Here is a 26,643-nt window from a genome sequence, read left to right as displayed (position 1 = left end):
AGTGTTATTCAATGGCATACATTATTAAGTTTGTTACTGACCATCCACAAAAATATTACATTTTCAACCGAGTCCTGACAACTTTTCTGTGGACAGTCAGTAACAATCCTAATAGCTAATCTTATTTGCCAAGGACCAGATACAGTAATTAGTTATTAGTTTTTTATGTTTTGCATTTCTTTTTATTTTCTGCTAATCTGTGCAAATCTCTTTGAATCTTGTTTACTGATTACATCAATGAACAGGGGATGTAACTCTAAATTTCACAAAAATATTTCCAATTCTTTTTAGCAAAGAATAAATTAAGCCAACATATATTTTTTAAATATGGATGACATTACATGTATATCATTTTAATTAGCAATTGCCACATAATTTTCTAGAAATCCTTACCTTTTTCCTGACTGAACAATGTCACTGGAAGAAATCGGAATTTTTAATACTGCTTAAAATATCTTGCATAGTGTGTATTGCATAGCAGATGGAAGATCACGGGTCCTACTGGAGTTGTATGAATCTCACATCATTTCACTGCAAAATATCATAGCAAACATTCTTTTTCAAAGAAATAGGGACCTTTTTTTTCAACATTGCATGCTGCTGAAATTTTTTAAGGCATTTAATTCTGATACAAGTCTTACAGAATCAGATTGAAATTATTTGAAAATATATACTTTACATATTATTAAGAGCATAATCTTGTAGCCAGACTGTTAATTAAAATTTCAAGTTTGATCTTGGATATATTGAGTCATTTTTTTTTTTAATCTATGGTTCTATAAATCAATTTTCAAAGAAGAATTATCATTGAGGTTCATTACCAAGTGCAATTGCAAAAAAAAAAAAAAAAAAAATCCATTACCATTCAGTAACACATCTTGAAAAAAAAGGGCTTTCTGCAATCATTATAATGATAAAAAATGGCTATACATCCACAACTCACAAGTAAGATACTTGCTTTACAGTTTGTTTCATCATGTCTTACATAATTTTAGAAGCGATAAACACCCAGATACAAACTTAAGAGAAATCAACACAAATTCTGTTTTATTTGGACAACTTTGATTGCTTTGTGAATGTGTATAAATCGTAGATATCACTCATGCAATTTAACAAATGTAAAAAATGAATTTCATGAAAATAAAATCAATATCACTGTTGCCAAGTTATAAGTTTCCTAAGGAAGATTTACCAAAAATAACAAGTTATTTGAAACAAATATTCCAATCTCTCTCCCTGTAATAACATCAATTTATTTCATTTTCTTTATACATTAAGATACAAAGTGTCAACAGCGAACCTAAATCTGGTATTGGCAGATAGAACTCGAAAGGCAAGGAACAAAGCATAATTATGGCCCTAAACCCATTAAAGTTTGGTTTTTAGCTTCTGAAAATATATGCGTGCTGATGATGTTTGGTTAGAAGACTGCAATTAACTCTCACTTCAATTTAGGAGAGACTAGGAGATCTTCATTTGGAGATAATTGATGGTAGTTTCCCCTCTCTTTAGACTGAAGTTGCAAAGCAAAAAAAAAAAAAAAATCATGCAAACAATTTCATCTCTATGCTATTCTATATATTGAAAATACCTTCAGAGAAAGTAGCATCATTCTGAGAACTTCCAAAATCTTAATTCTTGTTTGTATATAGGTTAAACAGAGAATTGCAAAAACAGAAAAAAAATCCCTAAAATACAAATTAAAACGAATGAACTTGAAGACTGTAAAGGCCAGTTCATGAAGTATTAAATCGGTAAGTTGAAACATAATCCTTGTGGCTAATTGCAATCCTAAAGTACCTAAAAACAATATAAACAAGATGGACATGTGAAATTTAGAAATGATGTCAATGATCATAATTAAGGTAGCCACAACCTTGCTGACTGTATTCCAAGTATTAAGATCAAAGGTCAAGGCCAATAATAACTCCTAAAATGCTAATCACAAATCTACTTATTTCCAGGATGAATTTCAATCAAAAACCTATGTAAGTGTGATATTGATACAGTCATTTGACCAGTTCTGAATTTTGATCAGTTCCGAATAATTAATAATTTAAGAGCTGAAAATTAATAATTCAAAAGTGTAAACATAAATTCATACATATGGTATGAAGGCTTATCTATGAGTGTTAGAATTATGTGAAGTTTTGATTTTTTGCCATCAGTTTGTGTCCGCTATCATACTTGAAACAGGCGACATACTTTTACAATGCAACAAATCTAATTCACCGCAACGCGTTTGTCTGCACAAAAAACGTCTGTAAAGACGTCATTTTTTCACATTAAACAACATTTCAACTTACTGGTAAGCATTTATTTGAACTTTTCCTAGGCATGTCAATTGATAATGTGTGGGGCGGATATTTTTAACATAGGGTGGAATTGCATGGGAACCACTAAGGTATTCAGAACTCGTCGGCTTATTCTTAACTAGTAAAATCAGAGACCCACGTTAACTTGCTAAAATAAAAAGTTTTTTTGAAAGGCTGAACTTTTATGAAACTACATTTAATTTCGCAAGTCATTGAACTACTTTGACAAACAAATTAGATTTTGAAATAATGCCGTCATATATTTATAGCACTGCCTAAATGGTTCCCTATTCACAACTGGTCAAATGACTGTAACAGTATCTTGTCATGATTTTTGATAAATATAGAAAAAAATAGGAATATTAAGTTTGATAATTTTTGAAAAACTTCAACCTTGGCAATAACTTTTAAACAACAGGTGCTATGGCTTTCATTTATCATGTGTATTTCTTGTGACAAAACCTTCCTTTGGGTACCAACAATTTTGACCTCCTGACCTTAATCTTTGAGTCTGACCTACATTTTTATCAGCACTTTTAACCTTGCCTATAACTTTTGGACTGTTGGTGCTTGGGTTTTCATATTTCACTTACAAGGATCTAGCTGCAGAACTGTAGTGTTATGGTTTTATATTTTAGTCTTTGACCATAATGCTACAGATCCCATAATGCTAATATTATGCAATTTACAGTGCAAGATTTTCTGTGCACTTTGGGGATGTATTTCGTCATTCTTCAGCATTGGTCAATCAATGACCTTTCATTCCCTAATTCTAGACATATTCAATAACCAACCTGTATATTTTATCTTCCTCCTAACCCTTTAGTCATCTCTACAGACCAATAAATTTGCTTGTTGTGAATTTGTTGTCAAATGGCATAAAATTCACAACATGCGAGTTTATTGGTCTGTAGAGACATCTAGAAAGGGTTAGGACATGGATAAAATATACATATTTCTTTGGATACCATCATTTTTTAACTATTGGCCTTGACGTTTGACCTACATTTGTAAAACTTTAACCTTGTCCTTGAGCTGCCACATGGGGGCATAAGTGTTTCAAAAAGACATCTTAGTTTTTTCTATGATTTTTATGCCCCTGTAATCCAAGATTCGGGGCATATAGTCTTTGGTCTGTCCATCCATCTGTTTGTCTGTTAATTTGTTTGTCTGCAAAAACTTCAACTATGCACACAACTTTTGAATGGTTGGTGCTACGATGCTAGGGCTTTCATATGAGTTTTAATTAATATTAAATACAGTCACAAAGACGCACTTTTCCTTTATGTCGACTCCAAAGAGATTCAATCGATGAATGATTCCTCATTGTACATAATGTGGATATATTAAATACCTGCATCTAGACGAGTAAGAATAAAAAAACTGACAGGTAGATAATACAGGTAAGTGGGTCATGTGACCAGACAACACTTCGATTCTGGTTGGTAGGACAGCCGCCATTGCAGTCTAGCATCAGTCAGGTAAATAACAATTAGTTTTTCAAAACTTTTTAATGTGGATATTTATGAATTCATGGTGTTTTTAGCTAGATTTTTAATTAATCATTAGGAATAAAAAAATATTTTTGTAAAATCTTTGTTTATACACTAAGCCCTGAAATATTTAAATATCTAAAAAGATGAAATTCAGATATCTCAAGCAAACACAGATAAAACCCCCCATTTTTGTTGAAATATGTATATTTTCATCATGATGAACATGTATCTTCTAGGCATTTATACTATCTTCTGAATTAATTCCCACTTCAGTCTAACCTTGTACATGAATATACTCTTTCTCTAATACTGTATACAGGGAAATTTTTGCCCATGTTTTATTTTCACCCCTTTTGCTCTATCACAGGTGGGTGAATTTTAAACAGGGCAAATTCAAAGAACACGTACAGTACTTAGCATTTCTTAAACAGAACTGTGACTGGGCGAATTTAAAATGGGGCAAAATTGTTTGAAAGTGTAAAAGGGCGAAAATAACCCTGTACACAGTATTACTGGATTCAATTTAGAAATGCTTCATTTTTTCTTCATTTCAGAGCCAATATATGAAATTCCTGTCATGGACCCACATATACGTGCCCAGGAGTTGATACGATGTGACCTGTGTAAGACTGAATGGTACAGTTTTACTGTGATACATGTCATGTCAAACTGTGCAATGCTTGTATCGGTGAACACATGACATCTGACGAATCCAAGAAAAACATGAAATTGTTAGATTTAAATTTAGAAAATCCATTCCACTTTACCCTACATGTACCTCTCATGACAAAGAACGATGTGAAATGTACTGTAATGAATGTGATATGCCTGTCTGCAACACTTGCATTGCATCTGATCAACATTCAGGTCATCAGTTTTTGAAAATTTTGGATGTTTTAGATGAAAAAAAAGAAAGGATCATCAAAGAACAAAATGAATTAAAGGATGCAATGCTTCCAACATACCAAGAAATTGCATCTGATGTAGAAAACATGATAAAGCAAGTTGAAAATGCGTGTGGAGATCTCTCAATAACCATATCAAAACATGGAGAGAAATGGCACCAGGAAATTGACAAAGTTACAGTTACAAAACTTAGAGATGCAGTTGCTGAGATGAAAAACAAACAGTTGCAAACTGTATAGAAACATCTTGATGAAGTTAATGATAAAATTTCTGAAATAAGGAATGAAATTAAGGCAATTAACATTGATATAGACTCCCAGGGCAATTCAGAACTGTTTAGTGTTACATGTAATGTAGATAAATATAGAAAACTTCCACAGAAATTTCTGCCATCATTCCCTAAATTCACTCCAGGCACAATCCAAGAGGAAGAACTTAGCAGACTGTTTGGAACCATATCCTTTGGTAAAATTACCTAGGAAGACTATGGTCACGGTAAGAAGAAAACAAAACAATCATCAGAAGTTCGATCCTCTCCTCCAATCAAGCAACTGCTTGATGAACATGATATCATCACCACCATAAATACTGAGTTTAAAATAAGCCTAAATAATGTGACCTGTCTGAGTGATGAAGAAATCTGGACATGGGGAGATGAAAGTACCATCCAACTTTACAGTATCAATCAGGACTCCCTACTTAAGTCAATAACAATCAATTCAAGAATCACCATGTATGATATAGCAGAAATAAAGCATGGCAATGAGACTTGTTTATGAATCAAGAATGCTCCCCACTGATATAACAGTAACAAAACAAGGCCATCTTATTTATACTGATCCTATAACCAGAACTGTGAACATTATGAAGAATAAAGAGATTGAGTCTATGATCACATTAAAACACATGGAGATCGACCTCTCAATATCTGCAGTACCTCCTCTGGTGACCTCTTGGTTGTCATGAACATTGATGATTTGTGGCACCAACAATCGAAGGTTGTTCGTTACTCTGGCTCCACAGAGAAACAAACCATTCAGTTTGATGATAAGGGACATCCTCTCTATTCCCCTGCTAACACTTCAAAATGCATCAGTGAGAACAAGAATCCGGGTATCTGTGTGGCTGACTCAGGAGCTAAGTCAGTAGTGGTGGTCAATCAGGCCGGGAAACAGAGATTCAGGTACACGGGACATATCTCGGCTTCAAACAGCCAATCCTTCAGTCCAAGAGGAATCACCACAAACAGTCAGAGTCATCCTTATAGCTGATACAAACAATGACTGTGTCCACATCCTAGATCAGGATGGACAGTTCTTTTGTTACATAGACTGTGGACTGAGCTATCCCTGGGGATTGTGTGTATAGACACAAATGACAATCTGTTTGTTGCTCAAAGTGCAAAAAAACAAGTCAAGAAAATCAAGTATATGCAGGTTGGTTGAACACAGAGCTGCATTGGAGTAGTCCATTGTATATATTTCATGTACTATTATAAAAATGATTATGGACATTTGAAATGGACATGACACATGAGCCTTTGCATGTTCAAAATATTATGCATTATAGATTCTGAAGCAATTTATTTCCAATTTTTGCCAAAAATAAACCATTAATGTAAAGATTATTGTGTTAAGTTTGTTCCAGTTGTGTGTTATTAGCACATACTTCTTTTCATTTTCATACAATCAGTCCTCACATGAATATCATGGCGATCACCAATTAGGCTTGATATTACAAAGTTAGCCCTGTCTGGAACTAAAACTCTGGACTTGTGTGTTGTGAATTTTACAATTTAGTGAAGACTCTGAGTATACAATCATATTTGCAAAGCCTCTTATAGTTATTAGAAGAAGAAAAATTTTTTAAGGACCCTCTGTACACCAGTGCAAAATGTTTTTTGGACTTTGGGAAAATTATATTGAATAAAGTTGTAAATGGTGAGCTTATCAATTTAATTTTCAATATATGGTACGTGGCATTTACCTCCAGGAAAAATGTTCAAAGACAATCAAGTATCAATGAACAGAAATCACTATTGTTTACTTCCGTGGAGAAAATACATGTGAATACAGTGTTCAGGTAATTTATCTTGACTATTTAAAATGTTATGAATACTTGAACTGATTACAAATTGAGTAATATACTGTAAATTTCAATTTATTGGAATTTACGTCTAAGGGCAGATCACTCTAACTACAGAAAAATACCATAGAATCAGAACTCTTTACTGTGCAGTGTAGAGAGGGTTCTTAAAGAACTTTGCCATAAGATTTTCCCTATGTATTCTTATGGAAAACTTTGATCGCCCATAGCCCACTCAGACTTTAGAAAACATTTTCCAAGACACAATAGCCAGTAGGGCTAGGGATTTGACTTTTACTTGCCCAAAGAAATTTTTACTAGTCCTGAAAATTGATAAAATTTGAAAATAATTGTATATTTTTATTACCGGGGTACATTTAAATTTCATAATGAATTACTCTTTTCATAGTCCTTCTGCTTATTTTCTTTTTCAGCATATTCTTCTTGAGTCATAACTAAACTGATAATCATAGAAATAAGGATGAATGTATGTTAATCTATGTTTTTTTCACAAGGTAGCAGTAACATTATTTTTTCTGGTCAATACTGTAGATTCCTTATTTTACGCGAGTACTTATTATCGCGAAATGACCCAAGGGCGTCAAATCGCGAGAATAATTCGCGAATGGTTGATTTATCTAGAGATTTTACATACATTAAAGCACCATAAAAATAAAAGCGAGTAATTTTATTTCGCGAGCGGTGCTTCTCGCGTAATTACACGATAATTTATTCCTCGCGTATATTTAGGAATCTACAGTAAACTTGCTCTTCCAAAAATAAATAACAGTGATTTAATTATTCTTTTATTCAAATTTTCAGAAACATTGTAAAGTTTTTAATTTTTAATTAACATTTACTTTTCACTTAACTGGATAATTTAATGGTACTTCGGCATGTATTTACCATAAGCAGTTGAATGGGGGAAATTCACATTAGAGAAAACGACACTTTTTCTGTAGCATGTAGTAGTGGTACAGCTAGGAAGTAGATTAAGGAAATTTATAAACAATACAACCACACTGCTTTGATTTTTTCCTTGATTTTGGTATGTAAGAGCAAAACTGGGGCAATACCCATTAATTTTTCACTAGCCTGTTGGGCTAATTCTGAAGCAATTTTTACTAGCCCACGAAATTTAACAAGCCTCAAGCCGAGGCGTCGGGCTAGTGAGATTTTTGTGAAGATTGGCCACATCCTATCCCCTGAGATCATGATTTAAAAAAAACTTAGCTTGAATCTATACTACCTATGAATGCTTCCATTTAAATATGACTGGTCATAGCTTTGCTATTCTTGAGAAGATTTTAAAGATTATTCTATTTATACTCATGTAAAACTTTGATCGTCCATAGTGGCCACACCCTTTCCCCAGTGGTCATTATATTACTTTGGCTTTCCTGATCTTGAGAAGATTTTTAAAAGATTTTTCCTCCATAAACCCATTTAAAATTTTGATCCCCTAAAGTGCCCCCATGCAGGGTCATGATTTGAACAAACTTATATCTACACTGTGTCAAGAAGCTTTCTCATAAGTTTCATCTTTCTTGGTCCATTGGTTTTGCTGAGAAGATTTTTAAATGACCCCACCCAATTTTTACTTTTTCTTAATTATCTCTTCTTGGAATAGGGAGTGGACCTTTATTTAAAAACAAGAGGCCAAGGGCCTTGAATTGCTCTTCTGATAAACTGTACAACCTATCACTTCTATTTGAAGCCTCTTAGTATCCTGTATATTTAGATAAACCCTTGAAATTCCAATTCACACTCTGAGAACCCAAGATGATTCTAAGCCAATTAGTACCTGAGAGTTGGTCATGGTGACCTACTTATCACTTGTCATTCTCTGAGTACCCATCAACTAAGTCTGATGATTGTAAGCCAATTAATACCTAAAATATTTTTTAAAATTATAACCATAAAATTTTATAAGTAGGTCAAAGTGACCTACTTTTCAGTTCTTGTACTCCAAGGATCCAAGATGCATCAACTGACAAAGTTTGATGAATCTAAGCCAATAAGTACCCGAAATATTTAATTAAAGCCATAAATTTTCAAAAGTAGGTCAAGGTGACCTACTTTTTAGTCGGCCTACTCCAAAGACCCAAGATGCATCAACTAAAAAAGTTTGATGATTCTAAGCCAAATAGTACCTGAAATATTTAATTAAAGCCATAAATTTTCAAAAGTAGGTCATGGTGACCTACTTTTTAGTCAACCTACTCCAAAGACCCAAGATGCATCAACTGACAAAGTTTGATGATTCTAAGCCAATTAGTATCTGAAATATTTAATTAAAGCCATAAATTTTCAAAAGTAGGTCACTGTGACCTACTTTTCAGTTGACCTACTCCGAAGACCCAAGATGCATCATCTGACAAAGTTTGATGATTGTAAGCCAATTAGTACCTGAAATATTTAATAATAGTCATATAAATTGAAAAGTAGGTCATGGTGACCTACTTTTCAGTTGACCTTTTTTGAGGACCCACCAAGATGCATCAACTTTTAGTTTACTTCAAGTTTTATGATCATAGGCCTTAAAATGTCCAAATTATGCCTCGAAAATGCTTTGAAATTGAATGCCTGCAAAGTTCAAAAAGTAGGTCACTGTGACCTACTTTTTAATAAATATGTTTTGTGGCCCAAAGATGCATCATCTTACAAGATTTAATTATTCTAAACCTCTCGGTATTCGAATTAATGACCTTAATTGTTTTGAAAAAGAATAGCCATAAAGTTCAAAAAGTAGGTCAAGGTGACCTACTTTTTAGTTGACGTACTTTGAGGACCCAAAATACATCAACTGACAAAGTTTGATGATCATAGGCCTTAAATTGTTCAAAATATGCCTCTAAATCATTTTGAAAAAGAATGGCCGCAAAATTTAAAAAGTAGGTCGCTATGACCTACTTTTGAGTCAACATGATATGAGGTCCTTAGATGCATCAACTGACAAGATTTGATGATCCTAGTCCTTATAGTAAGCAAAATATCAACATTTTAATAAGAAGTAATTTTTGGTCAACTTTGAAGTGACCTTGAGACCACGCCCTTTGTCCCAGGGTAAATCCCTGTGCAAATTTTAATCTACAACATATCCTCAACCTTTTGTGTAAGTTTGGTGATAATCTGCCCAGTGGTTCTTGAGAAGAAGATTTTTTAGCAACCAGTACTTTTGTTTCTACTTTCCTAATTATCTCCCCTTGTTTAAGGGTCACAACCCTAGATTTAGTATAAAAGAGAGCCCTTGGGCCAAGGGTACCCTGTGACAAGTTTGACAATAATTGGCCAAGGGGTTCTTGAGTTATGGCCCATATTCTAAAAAGTTTATGCACACCGCATAAATGGCCATAGCATTAGCTTTTTGAGCCTTTGGCTCAGAAGAGCTAAAACAACTGAATCCCCTTTACACAAGGATACTTTGTGGCAAGTTTTGTTGAAATTTGCCCAGTGGTTCTGAAGAAGAAGATGACGACAACAACACCAAAGACAACAACAGACAATGGACAAATTTTGATCAGAAAAATTCATTTGAGCTTTGGCTCTGGTGAGCAAATAGTTTATAATACAAGTAACACATTTTTTAAACCATGTAACAAATGGGAATTTTTCATTAAATATCAAGCTTTTTTATGTTATCACAGGCCTTAAATTTCAAGATGACTAATATGTTTAACTATTATTATTACCTATAGGGGCCTAAATACTATTGGTTTTTATATTTACTGTATAAACATGTATGTGTAATGCACACAATACACACAAGTCTTATGTCAACTGTATAGATTTGCAATGTACTTAATTGCAGAATATATCAAAAGCACATACATGTTTTGAAATAACCCATATAGATCAGGAAGAATAAAAGAATACAGGTAGATGGCAGGGCCACGTGACCAAACATACACCCTACATTTTCCATACAGCTGTCATTTGCAGTCTAAAGCTTCAGGTAAATATCAATATCTTTCTTTTTTCCTTTTTAATTTGTTATTTCTTATTTAATAATTGATTTCATGCTTTATTCTAGATTTTCAATTAATCATTGGGGATTGAATATTCCTTTACATAGCAATCTTTGAGATTTTAAGCATATATGTAAACAGAAAATAAATATATAGTATTCTCAAAAAACAATGCCATCTCAATTTAGATACTATACACAGATATATAGTTTACATTAGAAAAAACTGAAAAGTGATAGGATTTCATGGCAATAGATTTTATAATGTATTTCAGAAAGTATTTTTTCTGACAATGTAAATGCTATGTTACTAAAATGCAATCAAGCGGAACTATATACCTCCGTGTTGCACTTTATTCGAGGACAAGAAATATTCACTCTGTGTGACTTAAGGTATTCTGATCTGATGGATTTCTACTGTACACACACACACACACACACACACACACACACACACACATATATATATATATATATATATATATATATATATATATATATATATATATATATATATATATATGATATCTAACAATTCAATGATATCAATGTATTTGATTTTATTCCATCTACACTTAGTCTACTGGTTCTTGTCTGGTCATTGAGCTGAAATTTATATGTATATAGTGCTTGTATTAGAGCTCAATATATTTACAATTAAAACATGATTGTGACAAAAATCTTTTGTTTGTGTTGTCCATTCTATAGCTTAAGGACATACGCAACGTACCTTTCCTACTGATAATTTTTCAAGATATTCTTAATTTAAGGTTATAGTGCCATCAGATGTTCGTAGACAAAAAATCAGCATGCATTACCAGGGGTTTTGAAAAGATATCAATTGATGAAAATTCTTGTATAATTCAAAGAAAAATATACAAAAATTACTAAACATATATTCTAGATGTTTTGTTTATCCAAACTTGTTTTCGAAGAAGTGTACACCAGCATATATAGACATTAAAATGTAGCACACAGTTTCTTCAAGTATTGGAACTCTTCAACACCAGGGAAAAAGACAATAAAGTTCAACCTACGTTGCGTATGTCCTTAATGTTGAGCTAACTCCTCAAACTATCCATTAAGTTACCTGTAAGTGTCCATTCTTTTTGGAAAACTGTCCATTCTTTTAAGAATGGACAGTTTTTTTCAAAAAGAATGGACAGTTTAAACAAACAGAATGGAGAGTTACAGGTAAACCTTTGAATGTGTTCAAGAGGAAAACAAATACATTAAATACTCTTTAATTTACATGTAAATAACAAAAAGAACGCGGAGATCTAAGTTAATACACACAGCATCCACTCGATTTTACTCTTTTAAATCCATGAATAATGCACATTATTTCAATGCTCAAAACTTAATTTTCACAAAACTTGAATTCAAATGACACCATTTCACATTTGCTTAAAATTTCGGAAAAATCATTCCCTAGAATAGAATTTTAGATAGAAATACGTTTAATATTAAATGACCTCCACCCAGAAAACAGTTTGCACCATGGACACTACACTGCTGCATGTAATATTTCGGTAGAAAATAAATAAAAATGAAACATTTCCAAATTTGATTTGAAAAACATTTTCAGTTCGAAGATTGGCTCATGACTAATCCAACACTCAGAACACAATTTGCATCTCACCATTACACTGTTGCAGTTAATATATCCTCAAAAATAGAATTCAAATAAAACATTTCCAGGTTTGATTCGAATTTGATCATCTGTATCTGTCGTCGAAGTTCATTTTTGGGTCAAAAGTTGTCTAATATTTCTTTTACTCTTACTTTTCTGTTTCCAGATCCAATTATCACTAATTTTGTGCATATTTTGGTTTATTAGATGTTCATTCTGTCATATACTCTTCCCATCACAGGAAAACATGTATGCCTTTACAACGCAAACTGTAAAGTGATTTTGAAGCATCGCATACTTGTATAAATACTAGTATCCCACAAAATCCACCTGTAACTGTCCATTCTTAGGACAAAGACCTTTTGTTATTTGCATCTGGAAACACAATGGCTATTAAAAAAATTGCTCTGCATCCCTAGCTTACCTGTGACTGTCCATTCCGTAAACAATGAACTTGTCATTGTAGGTATACTACCTGTCATATCTGATACCAGTTTTGTACATTTTTATTTAATTTTCAGAACAAAGGAAATCATGTTTTAAGTAGGAGAAAGGCCTCAAACTGTCCATTCTGTGAGAGAAAGAACTAATCTCGGGCCTACGGCCCTCGATTAGTTCTTTCTCTCACAGAATGGACAGTTTGAGGCCTTTCTCCTTTACTTACAGGTACTTTTGAAAATTCAGATCTCAAGTTTTAAAACATTTAAATTGGGCTAAACATATCTATAACCTCACTCCCTTGGATTTCATTTATATATAATTTGTAAGGATGGCAATCAGATAAATTTTTGTTACCAGTTAATCATAAATTTTTCTGACTTATTAACTGGTTAATCGAACAGACAAGACTTAATTATAATTTAACTGAGATTTTTTTTTTAAATTTTATTCAATTTATATTCTAAGAAAAACAATATGTGAAAAAAGCTAAACTATGATAATCAAAATGATTTACTTTCTGGAAAAGGAGAAAAATTATAAACATGAATATATTTTTTTGCGCTATTTACTGCAATCAGAGCTTAACCATAAATTCACTAACATTCACATCAAATTTGCTTCTCAACTATTAATCTTTAAAAAAAAAAACAATAGTTTTATTAACCACTGATGATGAATGAAGACTTTGCACCTTAACCCCACCCCAACCCCTTTCCCCTCATTTAAAATCACTCTGCATGATAGCACCAATGTTCTAGAGACCACAAGACACTTTCCTGAAAAAAAATTTGGGAATTTTGAGCTATTTAATATCATGTCACCACTGAAGGTGGAGCAGTCTGCTACATATTTTTTTTTTTTTACCCCAATCTCTTTTTCTTTAATCGTTTGTTGTTGAAAAAAGTGAGAAGTATTAAGATTGCTTAGTCCTCAGTTTTTGTACTATTTTGAGTTCCTGGGTCTTTCCTTTAAATAATGGCAATGCTGTTGAAAATCATTACCAGTCTAGTTTTTTTTTTGGTTTTATGACATGGTCAAGCCATTGGCTTGTGTGATATGCCAAAGATATTTGTATGCATAAAATTATCAAGCATGCTGATTGCTAGATCATCATTCTAAAATTAAACTAACCAGAAGTCTCTGATGACTGATGAGACAATAGCTCTACTGGTTTGTCCTTAAGACAAAAGTAGCACTTGGAATTGAAACTATGCAACAACTATAAAAAAAAAAACAATGATCTTTAAAGGTGCTTGGACACAGATTTGAAGTTAATATTTTCTCAAATTTTCTGTATAATTTCATGACTTATATGTTGCTACAGCATTTCATACTAAAATATAATAAAAATCTTATTACATCTTGAAGTTATTAAAACTTTGAATTTCTGGATGCGTTGGATTGACACATCCTTGCGCTTTCACATATTTTCATTTTATTCTTAATACTTAAGAAAAGTGGCAAATTTGTTGTGTATTAATGAAAAATATTAAAACTATAACCCAGAAAATTCAGAGTAGAAATGTTCGAAAGCAAAACCCACTCACAGTATTGTAAGTCCGTGCTCAGTGTGTGCAGAGTTTAACAATTGAACACACCCGGTGAATCGTAAAACATAAACAATAACAGAGCTCGTGCCCTGTTTACAAAAACAGTTTACGTTTCACAGGTGTGTTCAATTTCTTAAACTCTGTACACATCACAGAGCATGGACTGACAATACTGGTGAGTTGGTTTTGCTTTCGAACATTTCTACTCTGAATTTTCTGGATTATAGATGTAATACTTTTCATTAATACATAACAAAATCGCTTCTTTTCTTAAATATTATGGATAAAATTAAAATTTGTGTAAGTGCAAAGATGTGTTAATCAAACGCGTCCCAGAATTCGTAGTTCCAATAATTTCAAGATAAAATAAGTTTTTCATTATATTTTCATGTGAAATGCTATTGCAATATATAAGTCATGATATTATACAGAAAATTTGAGAAACTATTAAGTTCAAATCTGTGTCTAAGCACCTTTAAAGGTGCTTAGACACAGATTTGAAGTTAATATTTACTCAAATTTTCTGTATAATTTCATGACTTATATGTTGCTATAGCATTTCATACGAAAATTTGATAAAAATCTTATTTTATCTGGAAGTCATTGAAACTTCGAATTTCTGGACGCGTTTGATAGACACATTCTTGCACTTTCACAAATTTTATCTTTATCCTTATTACTTTAGAAAAGTAGCAATTTTGTTGTTTATTAATGAAAAATATTAAAACTATAATGCAGAAATTCCAGAGTAGAAATGTAGAAAGCAAAATCTTCTCACCAGCATTGTCAGTCCGTGCTCAGTGGTGTGTGCAGAGTTTAACAATTGAACACACCCGGTGAAACGTAAACATTAACAACAACAGAGCTCGTGCCCTGTTTACAAAAACAGTTTATGTTTTGCGGGTGTATTCAATTTGTTAAACTCTGTACACAACTACACAACACTGATCACAGGCTGACAATACTTAAGTGAGTGGGTTTTGCTTTCGCACATTTTTACTCTGAATTTTCTGAATTATAGATGTAATATTATTCATTAATACACACCAAAATTGCTACTTTCTTAAGTATTAAGGATAGAGTTAAAATTTGTGAAAGTGCAAAGATGTGTTAATCAAACGCCTCTCGAAATTCGTAGTTTCAATAATTTCCAGATTAAATAAGTTTTTAATTCTATTTTCGTGTGAAATGCTATAGCAACATATAAGTTGTGATATTATACAGAAAATTTGAGAAAATATAAACTATAAATCTTTGTCTAAGCACCTTTAAGGATACAAAACACAAACAAAAATTTGATGCATGGATTGATATACATTTTTTGACTTACCTCGAATGGAAATGACATAAATAAAATATAAATAAATCGTACGTTTTCTTTGATGCTTAGGTATGCGACTTTGTATCATTTTCTATGTAATTCTATACAAAATTTTGCACATGTTTTTGACATTGAGACAAAATCTTACAAAATTCTCCAACTTTACTTAAAAAATATCATTCAGGTTATGTATTTGAATATAAATTTATGAAAGATATTGCCGATTTCTGCAAAAAGTTTGTGTTATTTATCTTTAATTAAGTTTCTATTTGTGGCGAGATCTAAAACAATGGGGAGTAACCTAGCTTTTGCAAGAATTTTACAGTTTTTCTATTTTTAGTTACCATGGCAACACCGATCGTCAAAATCAAAATCAGATAAATAGAAATATGTATTTTAGTGTAGTCTACTTGTCTGCAAAGTTATAATAAAATCAGACTGAAACTGTAGCAGGAGTAGGGTTTTGAACTTTTCACAGAAATTTCTATTTTTATCATCCATGGCAACACTGTTTATTAAATCAAATACTAATTACATAATTTTGAATCTCAGTGTAGTTTATTTTAGTACCAAATTACATTAAAATCAGAAACTGTAGGAGGAGTAGCATTTTGAAAAAAAAAAAAAATCACAAACGTTTTTATTTTTAGTAACCATGGCAACACTGTTCATCAAAATAAAAAATGGATAAATAGAATTATGAATTTTACTGTAGTCTACTTGCGTGCCAAGTTATACTGAAATCAGACCAAAACTATACAAAGTGTAGTGTTTTGAACGTATTTCACTAAAATTTCTATTTTTAGTAACCATGGTAACACTTTTATTGAAATAAAAATCCAAAAACAAAACTACATATTGTGTAGTCTAATTGTGTGTCAAATCAGACCATAACTGTAGGAGAAGTTGCATTTTGAAAATAATTCACAGAATTTTTATTTTTTTAGTAACCATGGCAACACTGTTTATATCCCACCTTTGTAATTTCCAGGGGTCCATGTTTTATGCCCTCTTCAAATATTTGTATTATATTTAGTAACCATGGCAACAGCATTCTATGAAATCAGCCAATACAAAAAGTTCTGTATCTTAGTAAAGTCTACTTGTGCGGTGCCAAGTTATTATGAAATCAAGCCATAACTGTAGGAGGAGTAGCATTTTGTAAAATTGTTTGGACAGACAGACAGCTAAACAGATGGACAGCTATGCAGACAGTTGGACAACAGATACCTTACTGGTCTCTTACCAGTAGAGTTAAATACCTGACAATTATTCCTTATATTTACATGATTCCATAAATTCAAAAGCTTGATACAAGCCCCACCCACTCTTCTCTCTCTCACCTCTCTCTTCTGACCCACACAATTTTTTAACCAAGCCTATTGATGAAACAATAGCTTTATGAAGAAATCAAGTTATTTTATTTTTTGTTGATTTATCTCAGACAAAAAAAAAGTTTGAACATGTAAATAAAAAACAACTATATGCTAAATTTTTCTTTTTATTTTAGAGGCCAAAATTCCAGTCATGGATCCATTTACTCGGGCCCAGAAGTTGAATCTTTGTGACCTTTGTGAAGCTGAAATGGTACAGGTTTACTGTGATACATGTCATGTCAAACTGTGTAATGCCTGTATTGGTGAACACATGACATCATCCAACAAATCCAAGGAAAAACACGAGATTGTAAAATTCAAATTTCGAAAATCAATTCTATTTTACCCTAGCTGTACCTCTCATGACAAAGAACGATGTGAAATGTACTGTAATCAATGTTATATGCCTGTCTGCATCACTTGCATTGCATCTGATCAACATTCTGGTCATCAGTTTTTGAAAATTTTGGAAGTTCTGGATGAAAGAAAAGAAAAGATCATCAAAGAACAAAATGAATTAAAGAAAAAAATACTTCCAACATACCAAAACATTGCATCTGATGTAGAAAACATGATAAAGCAGATAGAAAAGGGATATGGAGATCTCTCAATAGCCATAACAAAGCATGGAGAGGAATGGCACCAAGAAATCGACAAAGTTGTCACAAAACTTAAAGCTGAAGTTGATGAAATAAAAACCAAACATTTTGAAACTCTACAGAGACAGCTAGATGAAATTAATGAGAAAATTTCTGAAATAAGGGATAAAATTAACACAATTAGTCTTGTGAATATAGACTCCCAGGACATTTCAGAACTGTTTAGCATTACATTTAATAAAGATAAATATAGAAAACTTCCACAAAACATTGCATTGTCATTTCCTACATTCACTGCAGGGACAATCCAAGGGAAAGAACTTTGTAACTTGTTTGGGATGATATCACCAGGTAAACTAACTTCAGAAGGACATGGTTATAGTTCTCCTCCAGCAAAGCAGCTGCTTAATGAACCAGAAATCATTACTACCATAAACACTAAGTACCAATATAGCCTATTTAATGTGGCCCATCAGAGTGATGAAGAAATCTGGACAAGAGGAGATACCAGCACCATGAAACTCTTCAGTGTCAGTCAGGGATCTCTACTGAAGTCAATCACAACCAAGTCAGGGTACATACCTTACGATTTAGTAGTAACAAAACAGGGCCATCTTATTTATACTGATCATAGGGACAGAACTGTAAACATTATGAAGAATGAAAAGATTGATATTCTGATCAAACAACAGGGATGGGCACCTCTCAATATCTGCAGCACCTCCTCTGGTGACCTCCTCGTTGTTATGGGCAGTAAAGAAGGCAAACATTCAAAGGTTGCCCGCTACTCAGGCTCCACAGAGAAACAAACCATTCAGTTTGATGATGAGGGTAATCCTCTCTATTCATCTGATAACACTACAGAATGCATCAGTGAGAACAGGAACCTGGATATCTGTGTGGCTGACTTTGGATTCAATGCAGTAGTTGTGGTCAATCAGGCTGGAAGACTGAGATTCAAGTACACTGGACATACTCCTGCTCCAAAGAACCAATCATTCAGTCCAAGAGGAGTCGCCACAGACAGTCAGAGTCACATCCTTACAGCTGATATAAGGAATGAATGTGTCCACATCCTAGATCAGGATGGGCAATTTCTCTGTTACATAGACTGTGGACTAAGTGGTCCCTGGGGATTGTGTGTAGACACAAATGATAATTTGTTTATTGCTCAATGGGGAAATAGACAAGTTATAGAAATCAAATATTTGCAGGGAAATTGAACACAGAGCTGCAATGAAATACAACATTATACAATTATTGCTGTTTTTGAGGTCAATATGATGATTTAGCCACCTGAGGAGTACAATGTTCACAAAACCCGAAGGTCAAGGTGAATCTTAGGTGAGTCAAGAATATTGTACTTCAAAGATGGCAAAATCATCGTATTGACTGAAAAAAACAGCAATAATTGTTTTATTATATGATTAACATGATTAAATGATACAAACTTGTTAAGCAATGCATGCCATCTTACTTGTTTACATTTGCTGAAGTCTTAGCCAAACGCAATGAGAGAAGTGGGTTTAAAATAAACATAACCAGTTGTATTAATTTGGATTTTTAAAAAACTATTCTAGGTGTGATGTAGCAAAAAAAAAAAATAAAATATCAGGCATATTAGGTGATTTTGAAAAGGAGAGGGGGGCATTATAAGAAAGAACCAGAAGTCTCTGATGAGACTGTAGCTCTACTGGTCTGTATGTATAACAAAGGAAAAGTATCACTTGGATTTAAAATTTTGCAACATGCAGCAATAAATAGAATTATAATGTATCTTAGTGTAGTCTACTTGTGTGCCAAGTTACATTGAAATCAAACAAAAACTGTAGAAGGAGTAGCATTTTGAAAGTATTTCACAGAAATTTCTATTTTTAGTAACCATGGCAACTATTCACTGAAATCATAAACCGATATACACTTTTATGTAGCATAGTATTGTCTAATTGTGTACCAATTGAATTGAAATCAGACAAAAACCATAGCAGGAGTAATGTTTTAAAGGAATTTTACAGAAATTTCTATTTTTAGTAACCATTGCAACACCGTTTATCAAGATCAAACATAGGTAATCAGAGATTACAGAGCTCACCTCAACGAATGTTGCCTTTAAGTAAGGCAAAGTCCCACACTAAACTAATAATCTAGGAGTGTGCATCCCTAGATGCAACATTTATGCAATTTTGGTCTGATAGGGCTTGCAGTTACTTGGTAATAGACTTATCTGAAAACTTAAAACTAGTCACTCATCCAGAAAATGTAAGTCAAATCCAGCATCCGAAGCAAGTTTTGAGATTGTTCATCCCTTGATACATCATCCATGCAAGTTTTGATCAGATAGGCCTTATAGTTACTTGACAATGAGATCTGCTCCAAAAATTTTAATCTGGTTACTCATCCGGAAAATGTAGATCAGATCCAGCATCCGAAGCAAGTCCAGTAGTGTGCATCCTTAGATGTATCATCCATGCAAGTTTGGTCAATATAGGGCTTATAGTTACTTGGAAATGAGATCTGCTCCAAAAATTTTAATCTGGTCACTCATCCAGAAAATATAGGTCAGATCCAGCATCCATAGCAAGTCCAGTAGTGTACATCCTTAGATGTATCATCCATGCAAGTTTGGTCAATATAGGGTTTATAGATACTTGGAAATGAGATCTGCTCCAAAAACCTTAACCTGGTCACTCATCCAGAAAATATAGGTCAGATCCAGCATCCGAAGCAAGTCCAGTAGTGTGCATCCTTAAATGTATCATCCATGCAAGTTTGGTCAATATAGGGCTTTTAGTTACTTGGAAATGAGATCTGCTCCAAAAACCTTAACCTGGACACTCATCTGGAAAATATAGGTCAGATCCAGCATCCAAAGCAAGTCCAGTAGTGTGCATCCTTAGATGTATCATCCATGCAAGTTTGGTCAATATAGGGCTTTTAGTTACTTGGAAATGAGATCTGCTCCAAAAACCTTAACCTGGTCACTCATCCAGAAAATATAGGTCAGATCCAGCATCCAAAGCAAGTTCAGTAGTGTGCATCCTTAGATGTATCATCCATGCAAGTTTGGTCAATATAGGGCTTATAGTTACTTGGAAATGAGATCTGCTCCAAAAACCTTAACCTGGTCACTCATCCAGAAAATGTAGGTCAGATCCAGCATCCGAAGCAAGTTCAGTAGTGTGCATCCTTAGATGTATCATCCATGCAAGTTTGGTCAATGTAGGGCTTATAGTTACTTGGAAATGAGACCTGCTCCAAAAACTTTAACCTGCTCCAAAAACTTTAACCTGCTCCAAAAACATTAACCTGGTCATTCTTTAGCTGAAATTGCAGCATCTGAAACCTTGACTGGTACAATGAAACACACAACAAGCATCCTCCATGCATCTCTGACTAATATAGGCCATAGAAGTACTTGAAAAGAAAACTGCTCCAAAAACCTTAACCTGGGACGCCGACGCCGAGGGTAATACATAAGCTCCCCCAACTTCGTTGAGGTGAGCTAAAAATGTGAAAAGTTTACAGATGGACGGACAGACAGACAGACAGCTAGACAGATGGACAGACAGACGGACGGATGACGGACAACAGGTGATCAGAAAAGCTCACTTGAGCTTTCAGCTCAGGTGAGTTAAAAAGGTCAAAACAGTGAATAAACATAGGTAATCAGAGATTACAGAGCTCACCTCAACGAATGTTGTCTTTAAGTAAGGCAAAGTCCCACACTAAACTAATAATCTAGGAGTGTGCATCCCTAGATGCAACATTTATGCAATTTTGGTCTGATAGGGCTTGCAGTTACTTGGGAATGGACTTATCTGAAAACTTAAAACTAGACACTCATTCAGAAAATGTAAGTCAAATCCAGCATCCGAAGCAAGTTTTGAGATTGTTCGTCCCTTGATGCATCATCCATGCAAGTTTGGTTCAGATAGGCCTTATAGTTACTTGGAAATGAGATCTGCTCCAAAAACTTTAATCTGGTCACTCATCCGGAAAATATAGGTCAAATCCAGCATCCGAAGCAAGTCCAGTAGTGTGAATCCTAAGATGTACCATCCATGCAAGTTTGGTCAATATAGGGTTTATAGTTACTTGGATATGACATCTGCTCCAAAAACTTTAACCTGGTCACTCATCCGGAAAATACAGGTCAGATCCAGCATCTGAAGCAAGTCCAGTAGTGTGCATCCTTAGATGTATCATCCATGCAAGTTTAGTCAATATAGGGCTTATAGTTACTTGGAAATGAGATCTGCTCCAAAAACTTTAACCTGGTTACTCATCTGGAAAATGTAGGTCAGATCCAGCATCCGAAGCAAGTCCAGTAGTGTACATCCTTATATGTATCATCCATGCAAAGTTGGTCAATATAGGGTTTATAGTTACTTGGAAATGACATCTGCTCCAAAAACTTTAACCTGGTCACTCATCCGGAAAATATAGGTCAGATTCAGCATCTGAAGCAAGTCCAGTAGTGTGCATCCGTAAATGTATCATCCATGCAAGTTTGGTCAATATAGGGCTTTTAGTTACTTGGAAATGAGATCTGCTCCAAAAACCTTAACCTGGTCACTCACCCGGAAAATATAGGTCAAATCCAGCATCCGAAGCAAGTTAACGTAGGTCGCGGGTTTGCAGGCCTTTTAAAAGTGTCCGAAAACATACCATGAAAATTAGCTATATGATTCCTCTGCCTTTGTTTTACATTCTCTGAAAATTTTATAAAATTCGTCTGCATCGTTTTTATGTAATTAAATTCCAAAGATGCCATTGTTGTAGTAACATTTTCGACGTAATTGTATTGAATTATATAGGAAAAACGTCGATTTCGGCTCGTTTTCAGGAAAGATTTTTTTTCAAAAAATATCATTAACCTTTAAATGGTGCAGACGAAATTGTTCCCCCTTTGGTATCTTAAAATAGAATTGATTTGAAATAAATCTATGTGAAAAAACTAATATGTCTTCGAGTTTGTTTTCTCGTAATTTGAATAAAGATAATTCCTTTTATATCGAAAAATGTAACATTTTTAAAATATCGCGACGTCACGCTTGACGTCGTGAATATCGACCCGGTATACAGAGCAGAAAAACAAATTAAAATATTTTTCATTTACGTCTATCTGCTTTCATATGACCCATGAATCGTATCATAATAATTCAATAGCAATGAAATGATTATTAGACTGTGACATGTTTCTCCTCTAATATTCTTTGCATATCTCATATTTAATAGTGAAAATTATCTCAATCAGTTATCGACAATCAGTCCTTTAGTTTCTTTCAATGTATTTTCTTTATGTCTTGTTTTCTTACCGTTTCTTTTCTTTTTGGTTTGTTTTGTTTTCTTTTCCTTTTGTTTTGTTTTGTTTTCTTATCTTTTTCGTAGATAAGTATCCCACATTTGGCTGTGTATTTTTTCAGCGCGCTGGCGGAAAACAATTATCCTCTTATTCAAGTATACATATGAAATGTTTTTATTTAGAACATTCAGCAATGCGCTAATAGCTACGATAACTTCTTAATGAATGAATTTCCACCAAATATCGTCCCGGCTAAATACATTGTATTTTCAGTGTATATTTTTAAAAAAATGTTTTTATTTATTTTTAAATACAGACATAACTAAAAAAAATCTTAACTTGATTTTATGATTATACGTATAAGAATTTAAAAAAACCCAAACGAACGAGACATTTCTAGAGGGGTAAATGGGACGAGAATCTAAAATTAATTTTCTCTGACGTAATCAACAGGCATATTTTTTTTTTTTTTTGTTTCAAAAGACTTTCAATGTATATAACATTAATTCGACTGGTTGGACATGGAAAGCAAAGTAGCGAATTAAATCTGCAGATAACAGCATTGTAAACCGTTACTTACACAGGCACTTGGGTTATTGACCCCCCTCCCCTTCCATTTTTTTTTTCTTTTTAAATCTGGGGTCGAGTCACCCTTTCCCTATTTTCGAATTCTAATATGTACTATATGTTATCAATAATATAACCCTTTTGTCTCTATAAGCTGTTTTTAAATATATCGTTTCGACTGATACATAAAAAGAGAGATTTTCTCGTCATTTAACTCACTTCTTAAACTTAAATTTCGCATGATTATTTATCTAAAGCATAAGAAAACTTGAACTATGCAGACATCAATATTTTTTTTTTACACATTCTTCTTCTGTTTCATATTTCCATTTAATTTTCATGTGCTCCCGATTAGTAAATATTTCAATTAAATCACCCTCATCTAAGGGTATCTTTACTGCCTAAGGGTAAATTGTCGGTATTAGAATACAAAAATAGGAAAAGGTGACTCGACCCTAGATTTAAAGAAAACAAAATGGAAAGGGGGAATCCATATCCCAAGTGCCTGTGTTTACTTACAGGGGGTTAGTGTCACTAAAAAAAAAAGCTATTAGTTTATGTTTCATAGTACCTTAGCAGTTTTTAATTTGTGATAAACCTTTAAATATATTTTAAAAATGTCCTTTTTAAAAATAAAGGTTAAACTTTTAATGTAATAGGTGTATTTGCAATTGTTTATATAATGATTTCTTTATTAATTAAACAAACTGTTAATTCAAATACGTTCAAAGGAAAAGAGGTCAGTTGAAACTAGTGCCCATATCGTTTCGCGATACCATGTGATATCTAATCAGTCGCAATTTCGCGGACCTTTCCATAAGCCGAAATTTCCGAGCGATTGATAACACATAATGAAACGCTTTCTAATACTTCCAGTGTTGGATTCGAATCGTAATAAGCCTTCATTATATTTGATAAATTCAGTTTGTTCTATAAATAATATTACACTAAACTACCATTTCCAACAAAAGTTATATCTAAATATTGTATCAACTATATATTCAAATCGTAAAAAAAAGCCTTCATTATTTGTGATAAGTTGTGCCTTAAATAATATAACAATAAAATACCAATTCCAACAAAAGTTATAGCTAGATTATGATGTACTGAAATTTCTTATTTCATTGTGACGTCATAATCAAATGTGCACAAGAAAGACGCCCAAACCATATAAATTGCGTATCCAGTTTTAATGACGTCAGCAAACCCGCAACCTACGTTAAGTAGTGTGCATCCTTAGATGTATCATCCATGCAAGTTTGGTCAATATAGGGCTTATAGTTACTTGGAAATGAGATCTACACCAAAAACCTTAACCTAGTCACTCATCCGGAAAATGTAGGTCAGATCCAGCATCCGAAGCAAGTTCAGTAGTGTGCATCCTTAGATGTATCATCCATGCAAGTTTGGTCAATATAGGGCTTATAGTTACTTGGAAATGAGACCTGCTCGAAAAACTTTAACCTGCTCCAAAAACTTTAACCTGCTCCAACTTTAACTTTAACCTGGTCATTCTTTAGCTGAAATTGCAGCATCTGAAACCTTGACTGGTACAATGAAACACACTAGAAGCATCTTCCATGCATCTCTGACTAATATAGGCCATAGAAGTACTTGAAAAGAAAACTGCTCCAAAAACCTTAACCTGGGACGCCGACGCCGACACCGACGGTATTACATAAGCTCCCCCAACTTCGTTGAGGTGAGCTAAAAACCGATGTACTAAATTACTTATCTTAGTTTAGTCTACTTCTGTGCCAAGTTATATTGAAATCAGACCAAAACTGTAGGGGGAGTAGCGTTTTAAAGGAATTTTACAGAAATTTTTATTTATAGTAATCATGGCAACACCAGTCATCGAAATCAAAAACCGATGCACTAAATTAGTATCTTAGTGTAGTCTACTTGTGTGCCAAGTTATATTGAAATCAGACCAAAACTGTAGGAGGAGTAGCGTTTCAAAGGAATTTTACAGAAATTTCTATTTTTAGTAACCATGGCATCACCATTCATCGAAATCAAAAACTGATGCACTAAATTAAGTATCTTAGTGTAGTCTACTTGTGTGCCAAGTTATACTGAAATCAGACCAAAACTGTAGGAGGAGTAGCGTTTCAAAGGAATTTTACAGAAATTTCTATTTTTAGTAACCATGGCAACACCAGTCATCGAAATAAAAAACCAATGCTCTTATTTATGTATCTTAGCATAGTCTACTTGTGTGCCATGTTAAATTGAAATCAGACCAAAACTTTAGGAGGAGTAGAGTTTCAAAGGAATTTTATAGAAATTTCTATTTTTAGTAACCATGGCAACACTGTTCATCAAAATCAAAAACCGATGCACTTAATTATGTATCTTAGTGTAGTATACTTGTGTGCCAAGTTATATTAAAATCAGACCAAAACTGTAGGAGGAGTAGCGTTTAAAAGGAATTTTACAGAAATTTCTATTTTTAGTAACCATGGCAACACCGTTCATCGAAATCAAAAACTGATGCATTAAATTATGTATCTTAGTGTAGTCTACTTGTGTGCCAAGTTATATTGAAATCAAACCAAAACTGTAGGAGGAGTAGCATTTTAAAGGAATTTTACAGAAATTTCTATTTTTAGTTGCTATGACAACACCGTTCATCGAAATCAAAAACTGATGCATTAAATTATGTATCTTAGTGTAGTCTACTTATGTGCCAAGTTATATTGAAATCAGACCAAAACTGTAGGAGGAGTAGCATTTTGAAAAATTGTTTACAGACAGACGGACAGACAGACAGACAGACAGACAGACAGACGGACGGACGGATGCCGGACACCTTACTATCGCATAAGCTCTTCTGGTCTCTGACCAGTAGAGCTAAAAATGACAACTTACCTAAAAAAAAAAAACTTTGAATAGCCCCCCTCCAAGAGGATAATTCTCCAATCAGATTGGAGAGTTGAAAAGGGAAGGGGGACATTATAAGGGAAAAAATGACAACTTACTTTAAAAAATCTTTGACTACCCCCCCCCCTTCCAAGAGGATAATTCTCCAATCTTAAACTTAAATCTCCAAATTCTATTTCTGGATGGAGGTGGTAGA

General features: G+C 33.4%; 1 protein-coding gene across 1 annotated transcript in view; it reads right to left on the bottom strand.

The window, feature by feature from the left end:
• The window catches only part of LOC133206105 (putative N-acetylated-alpha-linked acidic dipeptidase), a 45,176-nt gene extending 44,655 nt beyond the window's left edge, over nt 1–521 (bottom strand). The window contains exon 1 of the mRNA XM_061342035.1: nt 394–521. The gene's annotated coding sequence lies outside the window, so the exon portion shown is untranslated. The remainder of the gene's footprint in view (nt 1–393) is intronic.
• Between the last annotated feature and the right edge of the window lie 26,122 nt (nt 522–26,643).

This window comes from Saccostrea echinata, unplaced genomic scaffold (assembly GCF_033153115.1).
Source record: "Saccostrea echinata isolate AGI-Se365-2 ecotype Australia unplaced genomic scaffold, CSIRO_AGI_Sech_v1 ptg000054l, whole genome shotgun sequence".
Taxonomy (NCBI): Eukaryota; Metazoa; Mollusca; class Bivalvia; order Ostreida; family Ostreidae; genus Saccostrea; species Saccostrea echinata.
The sequence above is the reverse complement of the archived record's forward strand: the minus strand, read 5'-3'. Positions and strand labels throughout refer to the sequence as shown.